Raw genomic sequence first — 22,394 nt, 5'->3', positions numbered from 1 at the left:
GTGTTAAAAACCAAGATATATTTAGTAATAATCAAAACATTCTTAATTTTTAATAACATATCTCAGTATTTCCTATTATACAAAAACAGTGTACATTAGAAAACGAATGAAAATAAATTATAGTATAAAAATGCAGGAAATATTATCGAGAGTCCATTTTTATGTTGCATAAAAGTTTGATAACGTACTTTATACACCTTTTCAAATCCAAAATTATTCATTAATGTTAGCTGAGGATAATTATCAATAAAATAATTGTGTAGTGTTGAGCGAAATTAGAACTATGTCTCAGACCAGATCCAGCATTACACTTAGGTACGACTAGTGGAAGAGAAATAGCATATTTTTTATAGAATAAGTGTGATAACTTGACGACTGCTTATTTCCGTTATTGTGGCAATATAATAATAATAATGATAATAATAATAATAATAATAATAATAATAATAATAACAATAATGGTTAATAACAATATATTCATATATTTATTATTTTTATGTCTAAAACTTTGTAAGTTTATTTAGGGGGAACAGAACAGATTTTGTTATGCCTCCCAACCTATTATTTAATTCTGAATAATCGACTGGACTAAAGCTAAATAAATAGATCGCATTGTACAGTGCTTTCATTTTACGAGGAAACTTAGCATCATTCCGTCGCCGGCCAACTTCCTGCTCTCCCGACCGCAGCGTGGGAAGCCAGTTCTACAAAACATCACATCAGTTAGTTGCTTCTCAGAATTGTACCGGAGAGTGTGTGTGACTGTTGCTTGTGTGTTAAGGAATCGATTGGAAAATGAAGTATACGGTTGAACAGCGAATTTAGTTGGTGGAATGTTATGTGAGAAAAGATAACTATAGAAGAACATTGGGAGATTTTCTCGTAAATATCCTGACTCTAGCATTCCTACAAAATATTGCGTTTCGAAGTTGACGAAAAAAATGGTGTACGACAGGTTCAGTTTGTGATATATAGGCTACACAGGAAGCGGAAAATACACGTTGTAACTGAAGATAAACTTGGGGATATTCGAGTGCGGTTAGAAGTAAGTCACAGAAAATCACTTAATCGTCTGTTCTATAGTTGTGTAGTTGATGTTTTGATTTTCCGGTAGTAATGAAACATGCTCCCCGCAGGTGCAAGCACGACACGCAGGAAAATGTACGCTGGGTTCCCGCTGTAATCTAGTTTCCTCATAAAATGAGACTGTATTACATGTCAGAAGAAATCGCAGCTGGTAAGATTTATATATCAACATTCTTAATTTAGAGCAAAGGCAACATATAGCACATATGTTTTTCCCAACGTAAGCTTTAGTATATTGAATATGAAAAAATTCGAAAATAGTTTAGGAGAAATCGCTGTACAAGACACATGGAAAGACAGAGGAGATAGGTAGGTATGCAGGCAGATGGCATGGCCGAGAACTTTTTGTTCTTCGAAGAGCACGAAAACATGCATTTCCTTGAAAATGTCTAAGTTAATTTCTTGTAACATTCAGTGCTTTGTCATCATCATCAGCTTCAGGGCTTAAGCCATAACTGGCTCATTCCAATCTCATGAATTACAACTGTTGTATCCATCTCCTTCTCGGTCTGCCAACATTCCTTACACCTTTCGGTTTATAATTTAAAATTAATTTTGGAATGCAGTCATCTTCTATCCGTTCTACATGCTCCATCCAATCATTCCTATATGGAGATATTTTGTATGTTAATTTGAATATTTTGAGTTCTTTTCGAATGTCATTTCTTTTCTTATCCCATAAAGTACGGTACATGGCCACATTAATATAATCACAATTTTTCAAATAGGCCTACTTTATTTTAATTAGACATTCACTGCAATTTTACGTATATTTAAAACAAAGGAATATATTACTTCAACTGCATTTTCAGAGTACATTTCAAATAATGTTTACATTAATTTCAGATTACAAAATGTAAGAATACTGTATATTTAAAGCCATGTGAAGTCCTTAAATGTCGTGGGTCCTAGTTTTCGTTAATAACATTCTCAATTCTGTGTGGTGTACTCTCAATCACTTTGGTTGTAATATCCTGTTCAGCCATTCCTTCTTTTACCAGGGCCCACAACTTCTCGATTGGGTTCAAATCCGGAGAATTTTCAGGCAAAGGCAAAAGAGAGATGTTTTCTCGGATAGAAAGGTTTTCACTCTTTTAACACTGTCACAAGGTGCCTCATCATGCATAACTGTCATTTTGCAATCTGAAAATATCGTTCAAAATGTGTTATAAAAATGTAGTGTAGATAATATAATGTTCATGTATTTATTCACACTGCAATGGGTATATACCCGGTGGCAGTGGTAACTAATTACACTCAATAATGACAATAATAAACTTATTAATTAAAAATACAATTAATGATAATACTAATAATTAATACTAATAATAATAATAATAATAACAACAACAACAACAACAACAACAGGGAATATACTAAATTAAATGAAACGATCACTTAAAATAACATTTGAAATATTCTAATTTGTATCTTAAAACTAAGATCGAACTAAAACCCACGAGTATATGTTCATATCTGCACAAGTACCTTTCAACATTACACTCATTTCGCTGTCAACTCACTCACTGCACTGGAACTACGACACATTTCACTGATTCTATCCTGATTTCACTAACACTTCAAAAACATTTCACTGTTCAAATACTTTGCACTGCCACTATAACCTATAAAGCTTCAATGACAGGAACACGTTTCACTTACACAGTACACTTCACTGACACGACATACTTCTTCACTGATACAACACACTTCACTGACACAACATAATTCTTCATTGATACAACATTTCAATAACAACATATCATTTACACCCTTAAAGTACTGTGTATAATTACCGTCTATTAGTAAGGTCCTTAAGCTTATTTTTAAATGCATTTTTGGTTGTTAGTAAAGCCTTTAGTAAGTCTGCAGGTAAAGCATTCCAGTCCCTGATAGTACGATTGAGAAAAGAAAACTTTCCAGTGTCCGTCCTCTGCCTTCTTTCCCTCAATTTATATGAGTGGTCATTCCTTGAAGAGTAATTTGGCGGCTGCAACCTATTTTTTATTTCTTTCCAGGCAGGCTCACCTCTGTATGTTTTGAACAGTGCGCATAATCTAATTCGCGTTCTCCTGTCCGTGAGTGTGTCCCATTTTAATGGTGAATTTTTCCGACAACACTTGAGAGCCCATTTTTTAATCTTTTCCAGTGTCTTAATATGTTCTAATCTGTAAGAATCCCAACATGCAGCACCATATTCCATTACTGGACGTACTAGTGATTTATATGCAATCTCTTTGGATTTATCAGAACCTTTTCTTAGTACCCTCATCACAAAGTGTAACGCTCTCCATGCTTTTCCCGCTGTATGTGTAACGTGTTCCCCCCAGCCGAGATCGCTGCTAAATGTTATTCCGAGGTATTTACATTTGTTAACTTCCGGAATGGTTTCACCCCCTAACGTATACGATGCGACTATTTTATTTCTTTTCCTTGTAAAGCTGATGGCTTTGCTCTTTAGAGAATTTATTTTCATTTTGTTGGCTATTGCCCAATCATTTATTCTATTGAGGTCATTCTGGAGACATCTTATATAAAATTCCAGTAATATAGAATTAAAATAAAGTATTTAAAAATTGTAGGTGATTCTATTAATGTGACCAGGTACTGTATATCCAGCCACTCCTGTCAAAAATTTCATTTCTGCAGCTTCTATTCTGCGTTCTTCTTTCTTATTTAGAACCCAAAATTCTGCACCATACATCAACATAGGCACTGCTACCACTTTGTAAAATTTAAGTTTGGTGTCTTTCCGCATAGTCTTTAAACATCTTCTTATTGTACTGTATATGTAATTGCCTTGCTTTGTCTTGTAACTATTTCCATAATAAGTAACATAATTATTTAATTACCACGACAACTTCTTTTATATCGTCGTCGTTCCTGCAGTAACACCTATGTGATATATTTATCGAGTTTCAGATTTTTGCTCTATTAAATAACTTAAATAGTGATACAGCAAATAATAAAATCTCCTATAGACTATGTAATTATAGTTCTTGTTTCGAAAATGTAAGAATTCACAGTCTTCTACGTACGGCTGCCATAGGATGAATAAATGTGTTTTTTCTTCCTACCGAAAATTTTATATTTTGCACATAGGAATTATTATTCCAGGAACAACGACGATATACAACACTGTGTGTTCATAATCGTTAAAAGCGTTAAAAAGAAACTCCTAATACCTAAAAAAATTATTCATTTCGCTACATCGCGGTTCCAGTTTAATCAAATACGAGTGACTGCGCATTAAATCTGCACGCAAAGAGTAATCGTTATTTAACAAAATGGCACACGGCTTAAGACAGGATTTCTATATCACAGGTACGTGACAGGACTGAGTCCTTACTACTTATGAAATCAAACGGAATCCCCCCCAAAAAGAAGTGAAGCATATGCACACCATGTCATAACTAGAGAGAGACAGGTAACCGTGGACTCGTGATTGGTTTTCAATTGCTAGGATTTACCGACACAAAACAGGAGCATGCTTTCTTTTTTTCACTCTACAAATAGTAACCACAGTCTAGTCACGAAGCTCAATACGTAGTAAATATGCATCCATAGATAGTTGCTAACCACTAGGATCGCTACTGTCGCCTCATTACAGACAATGTGAAATAGTACCTGCACAGCCTATTGTTCGTAGTACCCTCATAAACTCAAGCTTCGCGACTATATTATATATTAGATTGTGTAATAACACTGATCGCAACCGATGCATCAAATTGTGGGATAATTGTCAAGTATAGTGTCTCTCGTATTGCATATCCTTGATATGAAATGAATAGGAATTTCGAGTTGTTTTATTTTGACTTTTCAAAAGTTAAATTTCCTCTTAACTTACTTCAGAAAAATGTATCTTCTCTTCCGTATAGATGTCTTGTGAATAATAATAATTGTTGTAATAGCAACACAAAATCTTACATTATTATTATTATTATTATTATTATTATTATTATTATTATTATTATTATTATTATTATTAAGGTAAATGCACTTAAGACTGCGCAGTCTCTAAGATTGCGCAGTGTCATATTTTATAGTTGGCAGCATTGTTGATTCCCGCCGTTCCGTCGAGAGAAGTTGCTTGTGAGGTATTATAGCTCTATGGCGTAAAGTGTTTGTGTGAAAGTGGATTTATAAAGGTTTATTAGGTAAAAATTGATTTTACCCAGATTCTCTTATAAATTTGCATATGAAGAAGGTTAAGTTTATTTAACAATTTCCAACGATGTAAACCTGCATGCATGTATTACTGTTGCTAGACAAATACATAAGCTATGTTATGCACTTTTCCCTGTTTGTCTAAGTAAACACTCCTGCCATTTATTGACTACAATGCAGAACTACGTAGAATCCTCTAAGATTGCGCTTCAGTGCATAAGAAAATGGAGATAAATGTCCTTAGCAATGCATCCTGAGGTTATTGAACAGGCACTAATTTCACCATAATCTCTTCGTTACCAGAGACAACGGAATCAAAGAAAAAGGAAACGAATTTAAAAAAAAAAAATCTGAGGTTTCCTCTTCCTCTCCGTAGAAGAACTCACTTCTAGAAACAATGAAAACTTATAGCAACAAGAAACAATACAAAAAGACCAGTTCTACTGATTCTTCAGCTATTACAAAAAAGTTGTGCAACATTAACAATGCAGGAAGAGTTTCAGTTACCACAATCCATCGTCAACTTCATCACATCAGACAGTTTCAGAAGGAAAAATTTTCTGTCCTGATTGTGACGAAGCCTATGAAGAACCAATTTATGAGGACTGGGTGCATTGTAGTGGGTGCAAACAGTGGTGGCATGAAGATTGTTCAAGCTATGAAGGCGTTGGACTTTTTAAATGTGACATGTGTTGACGCGCATTCTTAAAGGACAACGTGCGCAGTCTTAAAGGACAGTGCCTGTAAGGTTGCGCGTTCACAACTTTTCAAAGAAGTATTTTTGCAAAGAACAAATATTTCATTTTTGTAACTTTTTCATATTATTGTGAACTTAAGATTAAAGAGATTCGTTTCATAAATATAGTTTTTATATTGGTCTGAAAAATGACTATCTAAGGACACAAATCCACTAAGTGCAACACTCTTAGCAGCATTTACCTTATCATTATTATTATTATTATTATTATTATTATTATTATTAATTAGAAAGAAGTCTGAAGACAGTGACATGAAAATTAACGTTTTCAAGACTAATATAATAAAATTTTCGAGGAAAACTACTTCTCTTAAATTCAGTTGTAATTTAAATTAGCTTTCGAGAGCATGAGAGTTCACAAACTTTCCTACGATAGAAATTATCTCTTTCCCCTATGTCCAGTTGCATTAAAATTGCCAACTCGTACATCAGTGAATGTGATCGATGTAATTTATAGACATTTTTGCATATTATTGTAAAATATATGCTACCATTATTATTGTTAATTTTTTTTATCGTCTTCAATGTTATTGTTGTAACTATTATGCTATGCTGTTATTGGTTAATCGCGGTTGTCTAGCACATTAATATTAATAAATCTATGTATAAATGAAACAAATACAGTATTTTATTTTATTATTAGGTTTGATTATAATGTTATTAAAGATGGGCCTATTAGTAGGCCTAGTGCTGAATTTGGTTGTGATTTTATAGACAAATTTACTTTTGTTGTTGTTGATATTGATGGTAATGGTGATGATGATGATGATGATGATGATGGAGTAACTGTTAGCTTACGTGACCTTGAAACGGGCGGGCACAGGTTCAAATCCTGCTTGGGACGAGTACCTGGTTGAGACTTTTTCCGGAGTTTTCCCTCAACCCATTAAGAGCAAGTGCTGGGTAGGTTTCGGAGGTCTACTCTGTAGAGTAACGGTTAGCTTGCCTGACCGTGAAAAGAGAGGGCCCGGATTCAAATTCTGGTTGGGATAAGTTACCTGGTTGAGGTTTTTTAGTGGTTTCCGCTCAACTAATTAAGAGCAAATATTGAGTAACTTTCGGCGCTGGACTCTGGACCCATTTCGCTGCCATTGTCACCTTCATAGATGTTGATACAGCGTCGTAAAATAACCTACTAAAAAAACTTTCGGTAATGGATCCTTGACTAATTTCGCTGGCATTATCACTTCCATCTCATTCAGGCGTTAGAGAATCATAGCAGTTGATAAAGCATCGTAAAATAATGAGTTAAAATGATGATAATAATGATGATGATGCTGATATGTCCAGTATATTTCCACTTCATGCCACACATTCAGTTAGTCTAAAATGTAATTCTCACAGAGTGGTCGTCAACAAACTCCAAATTTTCAAACGGCCCATAAACTTCATGATAATTCAGCAGTCAAAGTAGAGAGGCAAACTCTCGAAGTTGGTCTTGTAACGGTCCAGGTCATCATTTTACACCACCACCACTGCTACATATCACAGGTACTCAAGAACTACAAGTATATCCCTTCAAAAGCATTCCATAGCATAAAAATCAATGCGTAAACGAGTGAAAATAAATTTTAAATCATATACGAATTTATACAGCACAGACTATTGTAGAGTGTTTGAACTGCAGAACAACTTATTTCTAATTATAATGTAGGGGTTACGGAAGAAATTTATTATGGAAAACGTCAATGATGTTTTTATGCATTTGTGTAGAAGTTATCATTGTCATTGTCCTAACCGTAATCTTTATCATAATAGCTTAGTCATAGTCTTCATCATCATGTAATCATCATCAATGGATAAATCATTTTTCATTTCGTACGCGTTCATGCATTTATGATCTTGAAAGCTTGTAATTGAACATTTATCATATAATATCAGGTAGAGTAATTAAAAATCTAAGTTATGTAATTAAAAATCTAATTTGGTTTAATCGACTTTTACTTCAGTTATCCTGTTCATTTTCTCGTCTGTAGCTCTCTGGTGATGGTCTGTCGTACATTCTGTTAAAGGTCCTTCAGATTTATTCGGTAGGCTATTTAAAAAAAAAATAAATTATGTTTTAACAAAGTTCGCAACTGCCGAGGTTATATCAGCGTCGCCGGTGTGTCGGAATTTTGTCCCGCAGGAGTTCTTTTAAATGCCAGTAAATCTACTGACATGAGCCTGTCACATTTAAGCACACTTAAATGCCATCGACCCGGAGTAATAATAATAATAATAATAATAATAATAATTATTATTATTATTATTATTATTATTACAAATAACTTTTAGAGAACCCGGAGGTTCATTGCCGCCCTCACATAAGACCGCCTTCGGTCTCCATCCTGAGCAACATTAATCCAGTCCCTAGCATCATATCCCACCTCCCTAAAATCCAGTTTAATATTATCCTCCCATCTACATCTCGGCCTCCCCAAAGGTCTTTTTCCCTCAGGTCTCCCAACTAAGACTCTACACGCATTTCTAGATTCACCCATGCGTGCTACATGTCCCGCCCATCTCAAACGTCCAGATTTAATGATCCTAATTATGTTAGGAGAAGAATACAATGCGCGCAGTTCTGCGTTGTGTAACTTTCTCCTTTCTTCTGTATCTTCATCCCTCTTAGTCTCAAATATTTTCCTAAGCAGCTTATTCTCGAAAACCCTTAATCTCTGTTCTTCTATTAAAATGAGAGTTCAAGTTTCACAACCGTACAGAACAACCGGTAATATAACTGTTTTATAAATTCTAACTTTCTGTTTTCTTGATGACAAAAGCTTCTCACTCGAATACTAGCAGTATTTCATATATTTATTCTGCGTTTAATTTCCTCGCGAGTATTGTTTATAGACTATTTGTTACTGTTGCTCTTATTATTTGAATTTTTCCACTTCTTCAAAGGCTAAATTTCCTATTTTTATATTTGTATTTCAATAGTAATAATAATAATAATAATAATAATAATAATAATAATAGTCTCGTTTCTCAGTGAAAACGACGATAGACAATTTATACAGATAAGTAGAGCAGTATGCCAAACATCAGCAGTTAACTGCCATCCTCTTAACCAAGGAACGTGATGTGAAAGACGATATGAGCTACGCTCGAGATTTTAATAATGTTCCTACAGGAAGACGCTGTCGTGAATATCAGACGACCCAATTCCATGTTTATCATGAGCGAAGACTTGCACTCACGTTATGTTCTTCCGTTAATTGTTGACATTGTAACAGGAGCGTTGAGGTGATATAAAATAGAACTCAGGAGAAATGAATCTGAATGAATGCATATTATGAAATGCAGAATATAATCAATCTAAAACAGACTAGAGCTTCCTACGTTTTCGAAAAAGTTTTACGGAGATGATTAAAATAGCTATGCGAGCTTCAAGAACGTTGTCGTCCAGTATCACTATAGAAATCGTCATTCTGTTGAAAAAACATTAGATTGTTACTCTCACTTTTTTTAATGTAGTTTGAAAGTAATAATTACACATTATTGGGCATCTAAAAGGCTATCAATATTCAGGAGTGGCGGAACTCTTTCACCATTGCCGGCTATGCTAACTGATACAGTACTTCCAAGGACAGATAGCTTGTTTTCAAAACTCTTTGTATTCAATGAAGGTATACAGAGAATCTCTTTCTCATTAAAAATGTAAGTCTTCTAGAGGAAATTTTACCTTTTTAATACTTACGGTATGAAACTTTTATTTTTCATAATAAGTTTATAACACAAATAGAATACCACTGTACAAATTTAAACTTGTCCGCCGAGTTAGCTCTATGGCAGCGCGTCTGCCTCCAGACTAGTCGGCCCGGGTTCGATTCTCGGCGGGGTCAGAAATTTTCATGTAAAGTTGGCCGTGCACAACTTATAATCACTAAATTGTGCACCAATATGCCTGGCTTAAATTCCAAATCTCTCTGCAGTGCATATGAAGAGAAGGCATATGTCACTGTTGATAGTGATTCGTTCGTCGGATGGAGACATTAAGAGTGGCGGCCCCTTTGGTGCTATTCGACAGAAGTAGGCTACGTACCGGCACCGGGTTTCCCCTTCTCCCCTCCTCACCTTCATCATCCTCACCCATTCCCTACACTACACTTACACGAACACTTACACATACTCACCCTAGTATACGACATAACTCTTAACAGGTACACATCATGTACAGCAGCGGTCGTCAGCACAGAGCACGCTGGGGCTAGCCTCTCTTACCCGCGGAAAACGCTGAGCACTATAGTGCTCTGGTAGCTGCTAGCGGGTATGCTCTCTCTGTCTCTCCCTGTTGCACGACAGTGCACATGGGACGGCACCGCGTACCCATTGCACATTTCAGCGAGTGCTGACGACCACTGATGTATAGCGTGGCCCGTCGAAGTGGCGTACAAATTGAAAATGGGTCATAGTCCTGCCATCTATCCGCAATATGCGGAAACCGAATCACGTAAATGAAGTGGGTAAGCGTTACATACACACACAAATTTCAACGTTTTTGTCGCTCACAGAAATGAAAATATGGGATTGTAGTTAATTGGCATACGCTGATATCAAATCTGAAGTCCGTTTTTTTCTTCTACCTAACAGTTTTTTGTGAGGACGTGTTTAATTTTTGGCAGCATTTTGAGTAGGCCTATAGTTCTGTATTCATACTTCGCTTTTAGAGACTTTTTGCAATGATAAGGTTATTGCTAGAACCATTGTATCCATTTTAAACCAAATCATACATTATCCAAAATATATTTTTATGATAATTATATATAGGCCTATTCTATTTTATATAACAAAGTAAGCTAAAATATATAAAACTTTCTCACCTTCTCAAAACTTATTTCTGGGTGACTTACGCCTATAAGATGGCTCCGAAACATCTGTGATAAGTTTCCAGCAGTAATCAGCAAGCATTTGATTGCTAATTTGTCTTTGTAACGTCTCTTGATTTCTAATATGTCATCGACCTGGTTGACGAGTTGGTATAGCGCTGGCCTTCTATGCCCAAGATTGCGGGTTCGATCCCGCGCCAGGCCGATGGCATTTAAGTGTGCTTAAATGCGACAGGCTCAAGTCAGTAGATTTACTGGCATGTAAAAGAACTCCTGCGGGACAAAATTCCGGCACATCCGGCGACGCTGATATAACCTCTGCAGTTGCGAGTGTCTTTAAATAAAACATAACATTTCTAATATGTCCTGATGAAACCTTTCCTCATGCTCTTCGCTGACGTCACCCAAGCAGAAGTTCGGCGCTCAATATTTATCCTTATCTCCAAATCTACTATAGTTTCCAAAATATAATTGTAAACCTTAACAAGTAGGAGGGTGATAGTCCTGCGCTGACGTGAGATATTGTAACTCTACCTACATCATATAATAAATTAGGAGAAATCTTACAGCGGCGAGGCATTGAAAAATTAAAGAAATTTCTATATCATATCATATATCAGATGGCATATTTTTTAGCGTAATATGTTAATTGTGCTACACAGTACTATATGAAACGCCATTTCACTATCACAATGAGTTACTCATAATATAACACAGTCACAATGATTTACTCACAATGTTAGCACGATCTGCACAGAATTAGGTATTACAAGACATTACCTCATGTTATTCACAATACATACCAGCAAATTCCGTATACCTGAACATTCCTAGAGGTTAACAGCCCCTAAGAGTAATGAGCGTATTCCGAATCTCAGCGCTGAGCAATCTGATGGCATCACGGTGTTCCGAATTTCAACGATGACATCATTGATGCTCCACCGGTGTCGCACCGGTTCCACCAGCTTGCAGAGGTGGTGGCAGTCTCCATCAGTCGCCATCAGTGAATCTGATTGGTTCTTGTATAGGGCGGGAATTAGCAGACGAATAACTCAACCAGTTCAGGAAACATTTCTAAATATCTTAAGGCGTTGGACCTCGGGCTCATGTTGTGCCATAGAGGTGTGTTCTGCTTTGGTTCTGCTGTATTGTTTGTAATGAGCACAACATAAAAACAATATGTTAATGGCTTATGAGCGAACATGTCAACGGACCAGTTATTACTACTGGTTCGAGAAATAAATTGTTTATGCTCTCTTTTCTTTGAACGAGATAACAGTACGGTAATTTCGCAAAATCTTGCTATTGTAGTGCAGACAACAACTTGTACAGCGGTCATGACAGTCATCGAACCTTCCAGCAGTTTTTTTTTCTATTTCGCTGCAGCGTGACGTCATTGTTGTCCACCGGTCCGGTGAGATTCAGAATACACAGAATATAAAACGCGAGAAAGAAGGGGAAAATTACCCCCGTTCAGAGACAATACTTCCGGGACTACCTCTGTGGTGTAGGGATCAGCATGCTAGTCTCTTACGCAGATTCCCGGTCGGGTTGAATTTCCTGGTTGAGGTTTTTCAGGGTTTTCCCTCAACCTTAAGGCAAATGCCAGGAAATTCGGACCACAACATCCCTGAACATCACCGGCCTCATTCATCACTGAAATCATATTCATAACAAATCAGTAATACGTTTACAGTCGCCATCTAGTTCACAACAGTAGAACTAGTCTCAACAATAGTACACAAAATCCTTCGGATTTCACACAGACGATTAACTCGCGATATGACCAAAGATGTTAAAGCGAGTATAAATAACAGCGAGAAAAAAAAATAGTTCCGGCCGCCGCCTCCCCACAGCAACAAACCTTCCGCTATAGGGTTTAGCCCAGCGAGGTATGGCAATTACTCTGCCACCCAACTGACGATTGAAATTCTCACTCGTTTTTCATGCGTGCCATCTAGTATATCCTTTTTACAAACGCAGTCTTTAAATTGTGAATTGCGAATGATGGTGGCACTCAGTGTGCAATCTTTTCGGCTGAGCGTTGTTTCCCTACATTGAAGAGGATAAAAGCACTTATTCGTATGTAGGATGTGGGATAAGGAAGTATTTCGGCATTTGTAATGCTTTGAGTAAAAAAGACTTGGTCGTGAACCACGACGTTACGGCGCGGGACAAGATAATTTCCAAATCTCCAATTTGTCATCAATTTTGACATCATGATAAGTCCACCGTTGTGGAGTAACGGTTAGTATGTCTGAACGTGAAACGAGCAGGCCCGAGTTCAAATCCTGGTAGAGACAAGTTACCTAGTTGAGGTTTTTTCCGAGGTTTCCCCTCAACCAGTTCAGTAAGAATTTCTGAATATCTTTAAGCGTTGGACTTCGGGCTCATTTCGCCATCATAATTCCACTTCCCCTCTTTCATGATCATTTCCGTTTCTCTCCCATAGGTTATTTCGGATTTGTTCCGATGCATACTCGTCTACTGGTCTGTCACCACCGAACTTAGACCTCGTGGTATGCTGTCATTAGTTGCTGATGGTAGAAGTACACTCCGTTTTTTGAATCTGTATAGTAAGTAGACACATTTGGTTGGAGCTTATGACAAGCGAATGGGCGGAGCCTATCAATGGTGGAGTGTGTTGCGGGCTGCATCGGCTCACGGCCGCTAAGGGGTAAGACGCGTGGCAGAATGTGATAGGTAGGGTGGCATTTTAGACGCTCGTCTTCAAGCAATACTTTCCTCCAGAGCGGTCGTTGGACTGTCCCCTCCACTCACCACTTGCGCAAAGGACTTCTTTTGTCCCCTGTACTATAGCTATAGATTTCAGAAACAGAGTATGGCCCGGTTTCGTCAACCTTTGTCAAAATGCACCTAACATAGAGTTAATTAACTGTAAGTTAAAAGTACGAATTGCTGTTAAAAATATTGCGTTTCTTCGACTTTACATTTCACATTTTAACATTCTGTTTGTTAACTCTCTGTGAGGACCAGAGATTCTAGAGTTTAACCATAACCTATAACCAAGTATAGGCTCACTTCTGTTTTCTGAACTCTGACAATTGTGATTCTCGCTTGTTTCCGTTGTTTGATTCAGAGAGAATAGAAGTCTTTTTATTCTCTCAGGTTTGATTTTCGCTTCTTTCCTCGTCTGAATCACAATAGTGTGGAGCGGCGTATTGGTATTGCTGTTATGAAATGGAAAACATTGGAACAAAAAGAAATCTTGGGATTAATTTCTCTTAGTTCGAAAGAAACCTTCTGCTGGAAATTATTTCGCAGTATAAACCAATTAATGAGAATAAACAAACAAACGAATCTAAGTTGAAAGCGAAAAGTGAGACTTGGCAGAAAATAGCCTATACCTTTATATGAACTTTTGGTCTGTCAAATCACAGAAATCATCCGCTCTGTTTATGTATTCATGGATATCATTTTCTAAATAATCCAGATATATAAGTGCGGCATCTAACGCACCAGCCATATTGGATACTTCTATGCTAACAGAGAGTTAAGTGATTTAACTGCATGAAATTGGGCAGTTAAATTAACATAGGTTTTAACAGCCTGTTAGTACTAACAGTAGTTGAAGACATGCTTCACTGTTAAGTTTACAGTTAAAATGGAATAACACACTGTTATAATTTAACAAAGGTTGAAGAAACCGGGCCTATATGTACTGTGGACTCTCACCTGGACTCATGGTAGCTTGTGGAACCGGGTTTGAGGGACCGCCGCCGTATCTACACGAAAAGGTAAAACGATTCTTAACTGTGGGGGGAGTTTGGGGGCGACCAGCTATAGCATCGGGGCCTTAGGTATGTACAACACCATTCCGGGTAGTACAATGGGCCCACTCAAACGGCCTATGCACGAAGGTAGCCCCCAGCCCGTGCCCTTTCTTATCAAGGGGGACCAGTAGGTACATAACATAATGCGTGATTTTTACATTTTTGCACATGAAAGTCTCGCACAAAGTTCACATGGTGGTAGTTGTAAATCCTCTTTGAGGCTTCAGTTTATTAAGTCACCAAAGATCTATATTTTATTTACCTTTCTTCCTTCAGGAACGAAAAGGGGACACGCTATTGACGTTACTGAATATATTACTTGCAATATAAAGGTTCTGAAACTTGCCTTTATAAGTGCAGAATCCGATTTCTTCTTTTCCACTTTGCGTATTCTTCAATAGACTTCATTACATCAAAGCTATCGGAAGGTTCCTTCAGAGAGCAGTCTTTTTTTGTTTCCTTTCATACTGTAACGTGGTCAATATGAAATTCCTCTTGTGAAATCCTACTCCAACGCTCTCTCTTTATTGATCCCATATTCCTATATCTGAATTCTTTCTCCCTGTTGTTTTCTCAGTGCCTTGATGTATATGTGTTGCCGAGACATTTCATATGTTAAGTACACAGACCACGGTATTGGTTTTCAAAGTAGAGTCAGTTTCTGGTTGTTGCTTTTTTTCCTTTGAATAGTTTGATACTGTGTGAGTGAAATATTTAGATAATTAAAGAAGACATTTAATGATAAACAGAAAGAATCTATAAGTATGCTTCAGTAAGAAATTAAAATTTTTACTGTATATGCTTAAATTACATTATGGTTCAATAACTAAGTTACACTAATTTCAGTATCTTGTTTGTGCTGCAGTTGACGTTCTATTCATGATTCAAAACCAGAGTTCGAAGACTGTTTAAAATGCATTCTAGTGATAAAGATTGACACTACGATGACCTTTTTTTACAATTTAAATTATTTTTTCAATTTTTTATTACATTTATTTTCACTGGTACTGGCAGAGTTACGGCCATAAGGTCTTGTCTTTCACTGAACCAGTGTAAAAGTACATAGAAAAATATAAGTAACATCAATACAGAAAAGAGTGGAATAAATAATAATAATAATAATAATAATAATAATAAAATGTAGATGTATTTAGTTACAAGTAACTCTAAGAGTAAACAATTACAATTTAATGTTAAATAAGACAATTTGGATTTAAGGAATGATTAAAGTAATGAAGGAAAATTGATAAATTAAAAATAAATATTCTAAAAAAAATAATATTTGAAGAAAGATCATATTGTAGAGACGAAAAGCATTCTTTCTGACAGTCAACTTTTGAAAGTACTCACTGTCTGACAGCCTTTTACACTATGTAGGCCTACATTAAAATACGTTATTTTCACTGTTTACACTAACATAAAGAATGTTGATTAAAAATTATGGGTATTTACACTATTGTACATAATTTACAAAATAAGTAGGCCATATACCATGTATTACAATAGAAAACACTGTACAGTAGTGGCAAAAAACCGGACAGATGGAATAATGAAAATCCCCGAAATGAGCCACTGCGCATGCCACGGCCGCATTCGCAAGATAGCGAGTAATCTATTGAAATTGTTGTAGTTTCGACTGCTGACGTAGTCCACTTCGAAAGCCATTAGAAAATAAGCTGGTAAAATTCATGTTCTGGGAATAATAAGTTAATTAAGAAGTAAAATATCGCTGCAATCGAAAAGTATTGGGAATAATTTTGAATAAGGAAAAAGTTTCCTTCGATTCGAACCACGAAAGTCTTAGTTACCAGTCTATCTTGCTCTGGAGTGAACAAGGCTCTGAAATCAGCTACAAGGGTCGGTCCGGTTTTTTTGCCACTACTGTAAGTACATAAGCTTTATAGTGTAAATAATGTTTGATCAAAGTAGGCCTACATTCTTTATTATAGTGTAAATAGTAAAAAATAGCGAATTCTAGTGTATAGGCTATAGTGTAAATAATGTAAATTGTAAATATTAGTGTAATTGTTGAAGTGGTCCATGTTTTGTTCCGTCCCATTTGATGGAGCAAGAGTCGCGTAAGCCGTCTGTGAAATACTTCGATTGTTAGATGCACGCGCGTCGCCCATTTTAAAAACTCCAGTAATACTTAATCTTGTAGCTTCCTGGAACAGAGTACGGTCCCTAGTCGTCAACGACGACTAGCTACCTAAATCATCCTTTTTGAAATTATACCTAAATTATATTTTCTTACAGTTCCATACTTCCTCTGTTAATGTTCTGCTAAAATATACTAAGCAAAACCTTATTAATAATATGTAATATTTTGTGGGAAGTTTGGAAAAAATTCTCAATACGATATACATATACAAGAAATTTCAAATTTGTATATGACCGCTGTATGGAACAGCGTAAATTTTTAACGATTAATAATGTTGTTTATCTACGCACTTGCTCTACACCGAAAATGTAAGTTACAAATTGTGTGAAATGCCAGTAACTCCGTACCTGCAGAAAATAACACAAGCCTATATTATGTAAATTAAAAAGTAATAAAATAGCTTTTATTTAATTTATGTTATTCTACAATGGATATTTTCAAATTGTTACAGAATTTCATTCACTCTCCATCTTCAATTGCTTGCTATGTCCAAAGTACAAGAGTTGCATGTACGAGTATACATATTGCCAGTGAAATACGTAAGTAAACACGAGCTTTTCAAATCTGTATTTACATTTTAGCTAGCTTTTATTTTTTAAGAGTATTGGTGCAAATAGTTAATAGAGCTCTGTTTTATTGAAGAAAAGTGTTACTTACGTAGTCCGCTGTAAAGTAAATTCATTACATGTTACACAGTATAAAATGGCTTCAAGAGAACCTGGAGATTCATTGCCGCCCTCACATAAGCCCGTCATCAGTTCCTATCCTGAGCAACATTAATCCAGCCCCTACCATCATATCCTACCTCCTTCAAATCCATTTTAATATTATCCTCCTATCTCTGCCTTCCCAAAGGTCTTTTTCCATCAGGTCTCTCAACTAACAAGCAAACGTTCTGAGGGGGCAGATGAAAAATTTAATTTTTTTCCTTCCATCATGTTAATAATGTCAAAAGAAGTGCTTATACAAATTTTGGCCTCTCGACCCCAATTACGAGGCCGTCCAGAAAATGATTTTCCCTGGGGCCGTTTATAGAAAAAAAGCATAATTGCATAGAAATATTTATTGAAACAGATACAGCAATTGTTGTGCTACTTGTCAACATATCCCCCACTGGAACTGAGACATTTGTCATACCATGGGATCAATTTTTGCGTCGTAGAAGTCAGCCGCCTCAGATCGGAACCAGCGTTTGACTGCGTCTGCACCTCTCTCTGTCGATCCCATGATATGAGAAATGTCTCAATTCCGATGGAAAATATGTTGAAAAATAGCTCAAAAATTGCTGTGTCCGCACCAATAAATTTGTACAATGAAAATGTGTTTTTTTTTTCTGTTAGCGACCCTTAGCGAACTTATTTTTACGGCCCTCGTAATTGCGGCCGAGTGGCCAAAATTTGTATAAGCACTTCTTTTGACATTATTAACATGGTGGAAGAAAAAAAAATAACTTTTTTTTTATCTGCCCCCATCAGAACGTTTGCTTGTAAGACTATACACCCTACGTCGGAATTTTGTAATTCGCGAGCCAGCCTCTGGAAAACGAAGCATGTAGAGCGGAGTAGTAGAGGAGAGGCCCGCCTCGCAAAAATCCGGACTACAGAGAGATAGGTAGTGGTTTCTATAACTGCGAGATGCGAGGTCTGCGTACCTCGCAGCCATAGAAACCACTCACTATCTTTCGTGTAGTCCGGATTTGTGAGAGGTTGGCCTCACACTTCGCACGTCGCATGCGTCGGTTCAGAAAAACAAAGATTTTACATTATCGCTGGTCACTTGGCTTCATAGTATCATGTCATTATCAAGACCCTTAAAAAATCCACGGAGAAGTGAATTTCGGCCAGAATATCTATCCTTGCAAAAGATTATTATAATTATGTTAAAACTCATAACTTTGTTTTCTGTAATTTCACAATTACACATTGATAATGATATAACTTTTATCCACTATAGTTCACCGAGAAGCACTATGGAGCAAAACAACAAATATGTTATGGAGTTGGTTGTTGACATAAACCAAATACAATCAATGTCATTAAAACATCGACAGTGCTGAAAACTCCTACTTGATGTGGCGGAAGAATATTAGATTTGGCATAAATATTATATAGCTGTAAGGTGGGTTAGCCGTGGAAAATATATTTCGTCGATTTTTTGAGACGCGAAAAATAATTTCTGCTTTTATGAAGGAAAAGGTTCAGTAATATAATATTTCCCTATAACAATAAATGTCAAGTATCGGTAATTGTCGCCTATATATTTCGCTGGCCTAGGATTTCAATATGTTAATAAATAATTAACTTTTAGAAACTCTCTAGTTTGGGGACTTCCATTGGATTTTATAACATGTTTTAGAATTTTAAACAAAATACAACAAATTTAAATGGTTTAATTATGTGTTACCTGGTGAACAACTGCTTTGACGAGACGAGCATGCGCAGTGTTATGTATCTGGAACTTAGAAATTGTCGGCGGCTCATTCTTTTTGCCGTTAAGGGAACCAGGTAGTGATTAGGGGACAAAAATCCGATTTTTTATTTTGTGTTTAAAAAACAGACAAGACGTGCTCCTTAAAACAACATACATATTGTGGGAGGTATTTCTGCGGATATGTCCTTTAAATGGCCTATTTAAATTTGGCGATGCATGTAATTCTTACATGCTTTTTTTTAAATGCCGTTTTCTATTAGTTGACATTTTTTCAAACTTAGATTCATTTTTCTCTGAAACTACTGAATCAATTTACATAAAATTTTGACAGTATTTTCTGCAGCTTGTGTTCTACATAGTAGACCTACGGGTTTAAGGATATCACACACATAACACGAGAAAAAATATATATGCATTGAAAAAAGTTGCATAAAAATGTTAAACAGAGTTCATTATTTTTTCTGTTTCACTAGGGGTGAAATATTTAACAAAATTTTGTTTTAGAATTTACAATATACATTACGAGATAACTTAAAAAATACAAGGTATATGAGTGAAGATTGTAGCAAGTAGGCTAATGTGCACATGAAGAATGAGGAACACTTAGCATAGTGGGATAACAAGTTATCAGTTAGGGCCTTTCTTTTGCACTTGGATAAAAACTAATTAGTTGTCTTTTATAGCATTGAATTCAGAATGATTGATGTATAAGCATTGAAATTTTTATTCTACTCTGAGCACTAAAAGCCTAGAAACTTTTATACTGAAAATTTTTAATCGCACAGACATCACTACCCACTCCCCTTAAGTGTACATATCACCCAGAACCTCAATCAGAGGTGCCGATCTGCAATTAATTCAAAATTATGTATGGTAAGATAAAATTACCATGGCATTGTTCTTCAGAAACTGGTTTCAAAATAGGGTGGCTGGTAGAAAATTTAATAACAAACGTTTGAGATGGGCAAGGCATGTAGCACGTATGGATGAATCCAGAAATGCATGTAGAGTGTTAGTTGGAAGTCCTGAGGAAAAAAGACCGTTTTTCGAAGGCAGAAACGTACAGTAGATGGGAGGATAATTTTATAATAGATTTGAGAGAGATGGGATATGATAGTAGAGACTCGATTAATCTTGCTCAGGATAGGGACCGTTGGCGGGCTTATGTGAGGGCGGCAATGAACCTTCGGCTTCTCTACAAGCCATTTTTAAGTAAGTGGCTTAAAGGTTTTCTATGCAAGAGTTTTAACTCGTGACTCGACATATTTACCTTGTCGTTAATAAAGTTAGCTAGGTGTGTTCTGAAAAGTCTGGTTTAGACCGAAGGGTTGATAAATGTAATGAGTGGTTTAAGGGTTCAATCGTATTTAGAAATTTGTGAGACAAACAATAGTACTCGTGGACATGTGATAGGCACAATTACCTCGACAGCAGGAACCGGAGGGTGTAATGGAATGCTCGAAGGGAGGCTGGACGTGATGTTTAAACAGCCAAATCGGTCAGATAGCCGGAAGAACGCGTTTGAGGAAATCTGATCACTGATCAGGACACGAATACTGCCTGTACACAGGAAATCGCTTGATAGATGATCGAAAGGGTGAACTTCCCAACTTGTCTGTTTTCAGCCTTCGGCGAGGCTCCTGGAAACTTTGTCGGCACTCTGTTAAGCGGCCACACTTGGCTTGAACTTGATGTAACCCAATCAAGATCACTTCACCCTTCGAGAGGAGCTCTTTCTTTCATGTCAAAACGTTTTAAAACTTAAAGTTTGATCAGAAAACAGTGAAGTTTATGAGATTGAAGTTGAAACTGTACTTTTATTCTCGGTTCCCAGACTTTTTGTAATAAAGAACGGAGAGAATTTAATCGATTTTCTGTCAAAGCAGCAAGTGTTAGAAAATTGATGTTCTGTCGTATGCAAATCAACGGTTGGCGTTGGATATTTTTCTCTCTTAATCTGTTTTCAGCTTAAACGGCTTATTAGACATGTAAACACTACTTTGTTCGAGAAGATGCATTTCAGTGCTGGCTAGCAAGGCAGAGTCTTTCAGCATGAGGCATTGGTAATGAGATGAATTGGAGGATTAACAGTAAATACACATCGATGTTAATGACATTTTTGATCTTCTTCTTCTTCTTCTTCTTCTTGAGATCAGGATTAGGCGGTTTGCCTGTTCCATCTTATCTCCATCTTTTCCTCGAGCCTCCAATTATTCTTTTCCCCTGTGGTTTCTAATTATCTATAACCAATGGTATTCTTTCTGCACTCATCCGGTTCATATGTCGTATCCAATTTTCTCTATTCTCCCTTATTAATTTCTTGTATATTAAGTTCTTTCCTATGTATTCTTTTCGTATGAGATCTCTTCTCGTACTTTACGATTATTTAATCCTGACAGTCGCCGGCAATGTGCGCCTGGGTCAGGCGAGTCTATTTAGTTGCCCCAAGGGGTGTTTGGATTAGTCACTCGCTTGCCTTCGGAGCGATCGGATGTCATGCATGTGGTAGAGCGGTATGTTTCTAGTACAATTAAGCTGTACTGCATTCCTTTACTGACCGCTCGCTTATCTCTACTCCGGAGCTCTCCCCACTTCTCATATTACTTCTCCTCTTTCGCGTCGCCGAGCTGTCAGGACTAAATAATCGGTCTGTACATCCTTTGACTTACCTCAGAAATCTCATCGCTACTCGTGTTTTATTTTTATCCTTTTTTTTTTTTAATCCAAGACTCGTTGCCATACATCAACGTCACCATTAATTTATAAAATTTTTGTTTTTTTTTTTTTTCTTGTCTTGTTCTGCAGTGTCCCGCATACCTGTTAGAATTTACTTAGCTTATTTTCTACATCATTGTCGACTTCGAAACTTATATCGCACCCGAGATAATTAAAATGAGAAACTTACTCCAATAATGTTCCTTTAGTGCGTATGTTATTGGTTTACGCTACGATGTATTTATAAAATTTATTAAAATTGTGTACCTAAATTGGTTAATTCACTCTGCTGTATCAATTGAACGATTATAATGTCGTTGGCAGTGGCGGACGGTGCATTTGAAAGTTGAGGAGGCCAAGACGTGACTGATGAGAGTTTTCATTTTATGTATTAAAAACATAAAGCCTGTCACGTACCTCATTACTAGATATGAAACAATTCCTTTGTAAACACTATACCAGCGTATATG

At 36.5% G+C, this 22,394-nt stretch overlaps 1 protein-coding gene across 2 annotated transcripts in view; it reads left to right on the top strand.

The window, feature by feature from the left end:
* The window catches only part of LOC138703169 (alpha-1A adrenergic receptor-like), an 885,279-nt gene that overhangs the window by 389,203 nt on the left and 473,682 nt on the right, over positions 1-22,394 (top strand). The window contains exon 3 of one of the 2 annotated variants that reach the window (XM_069830835.1): positions 17,231-17,318. The exons of the other annotated variant lie outside the window; for it this stretch is intronic. The gene's annotated coding sequence lies outside the window, so the exon portion shown is untranslated. The remainder of the gene's footprint in view (positions 1-17,230; positions 17,319-22,394) is intronic. 2 annotated transcript variants of the gene reach the window in all.

The sequence above is a fragment of the Periplaneta americana genome, chromosome 7 (assembly GCF_040183065.1).
Source record: "Periplaneta americana isolate PAMFEO1 chromosome 7, P.americana_PAMFEO1_priV1, whole genome shotgun sequence".
Classification (NCBI taxonomy): domain Eukaryota; kingdom Metazoa; phylum Arthropoda; class Insecta; order Blattodea; family Blattidae; genus Periplaneta; species Periplaneta americana.
This window is presented reverse-complemented; position numbering and strand designations above follow the sequence as displayed.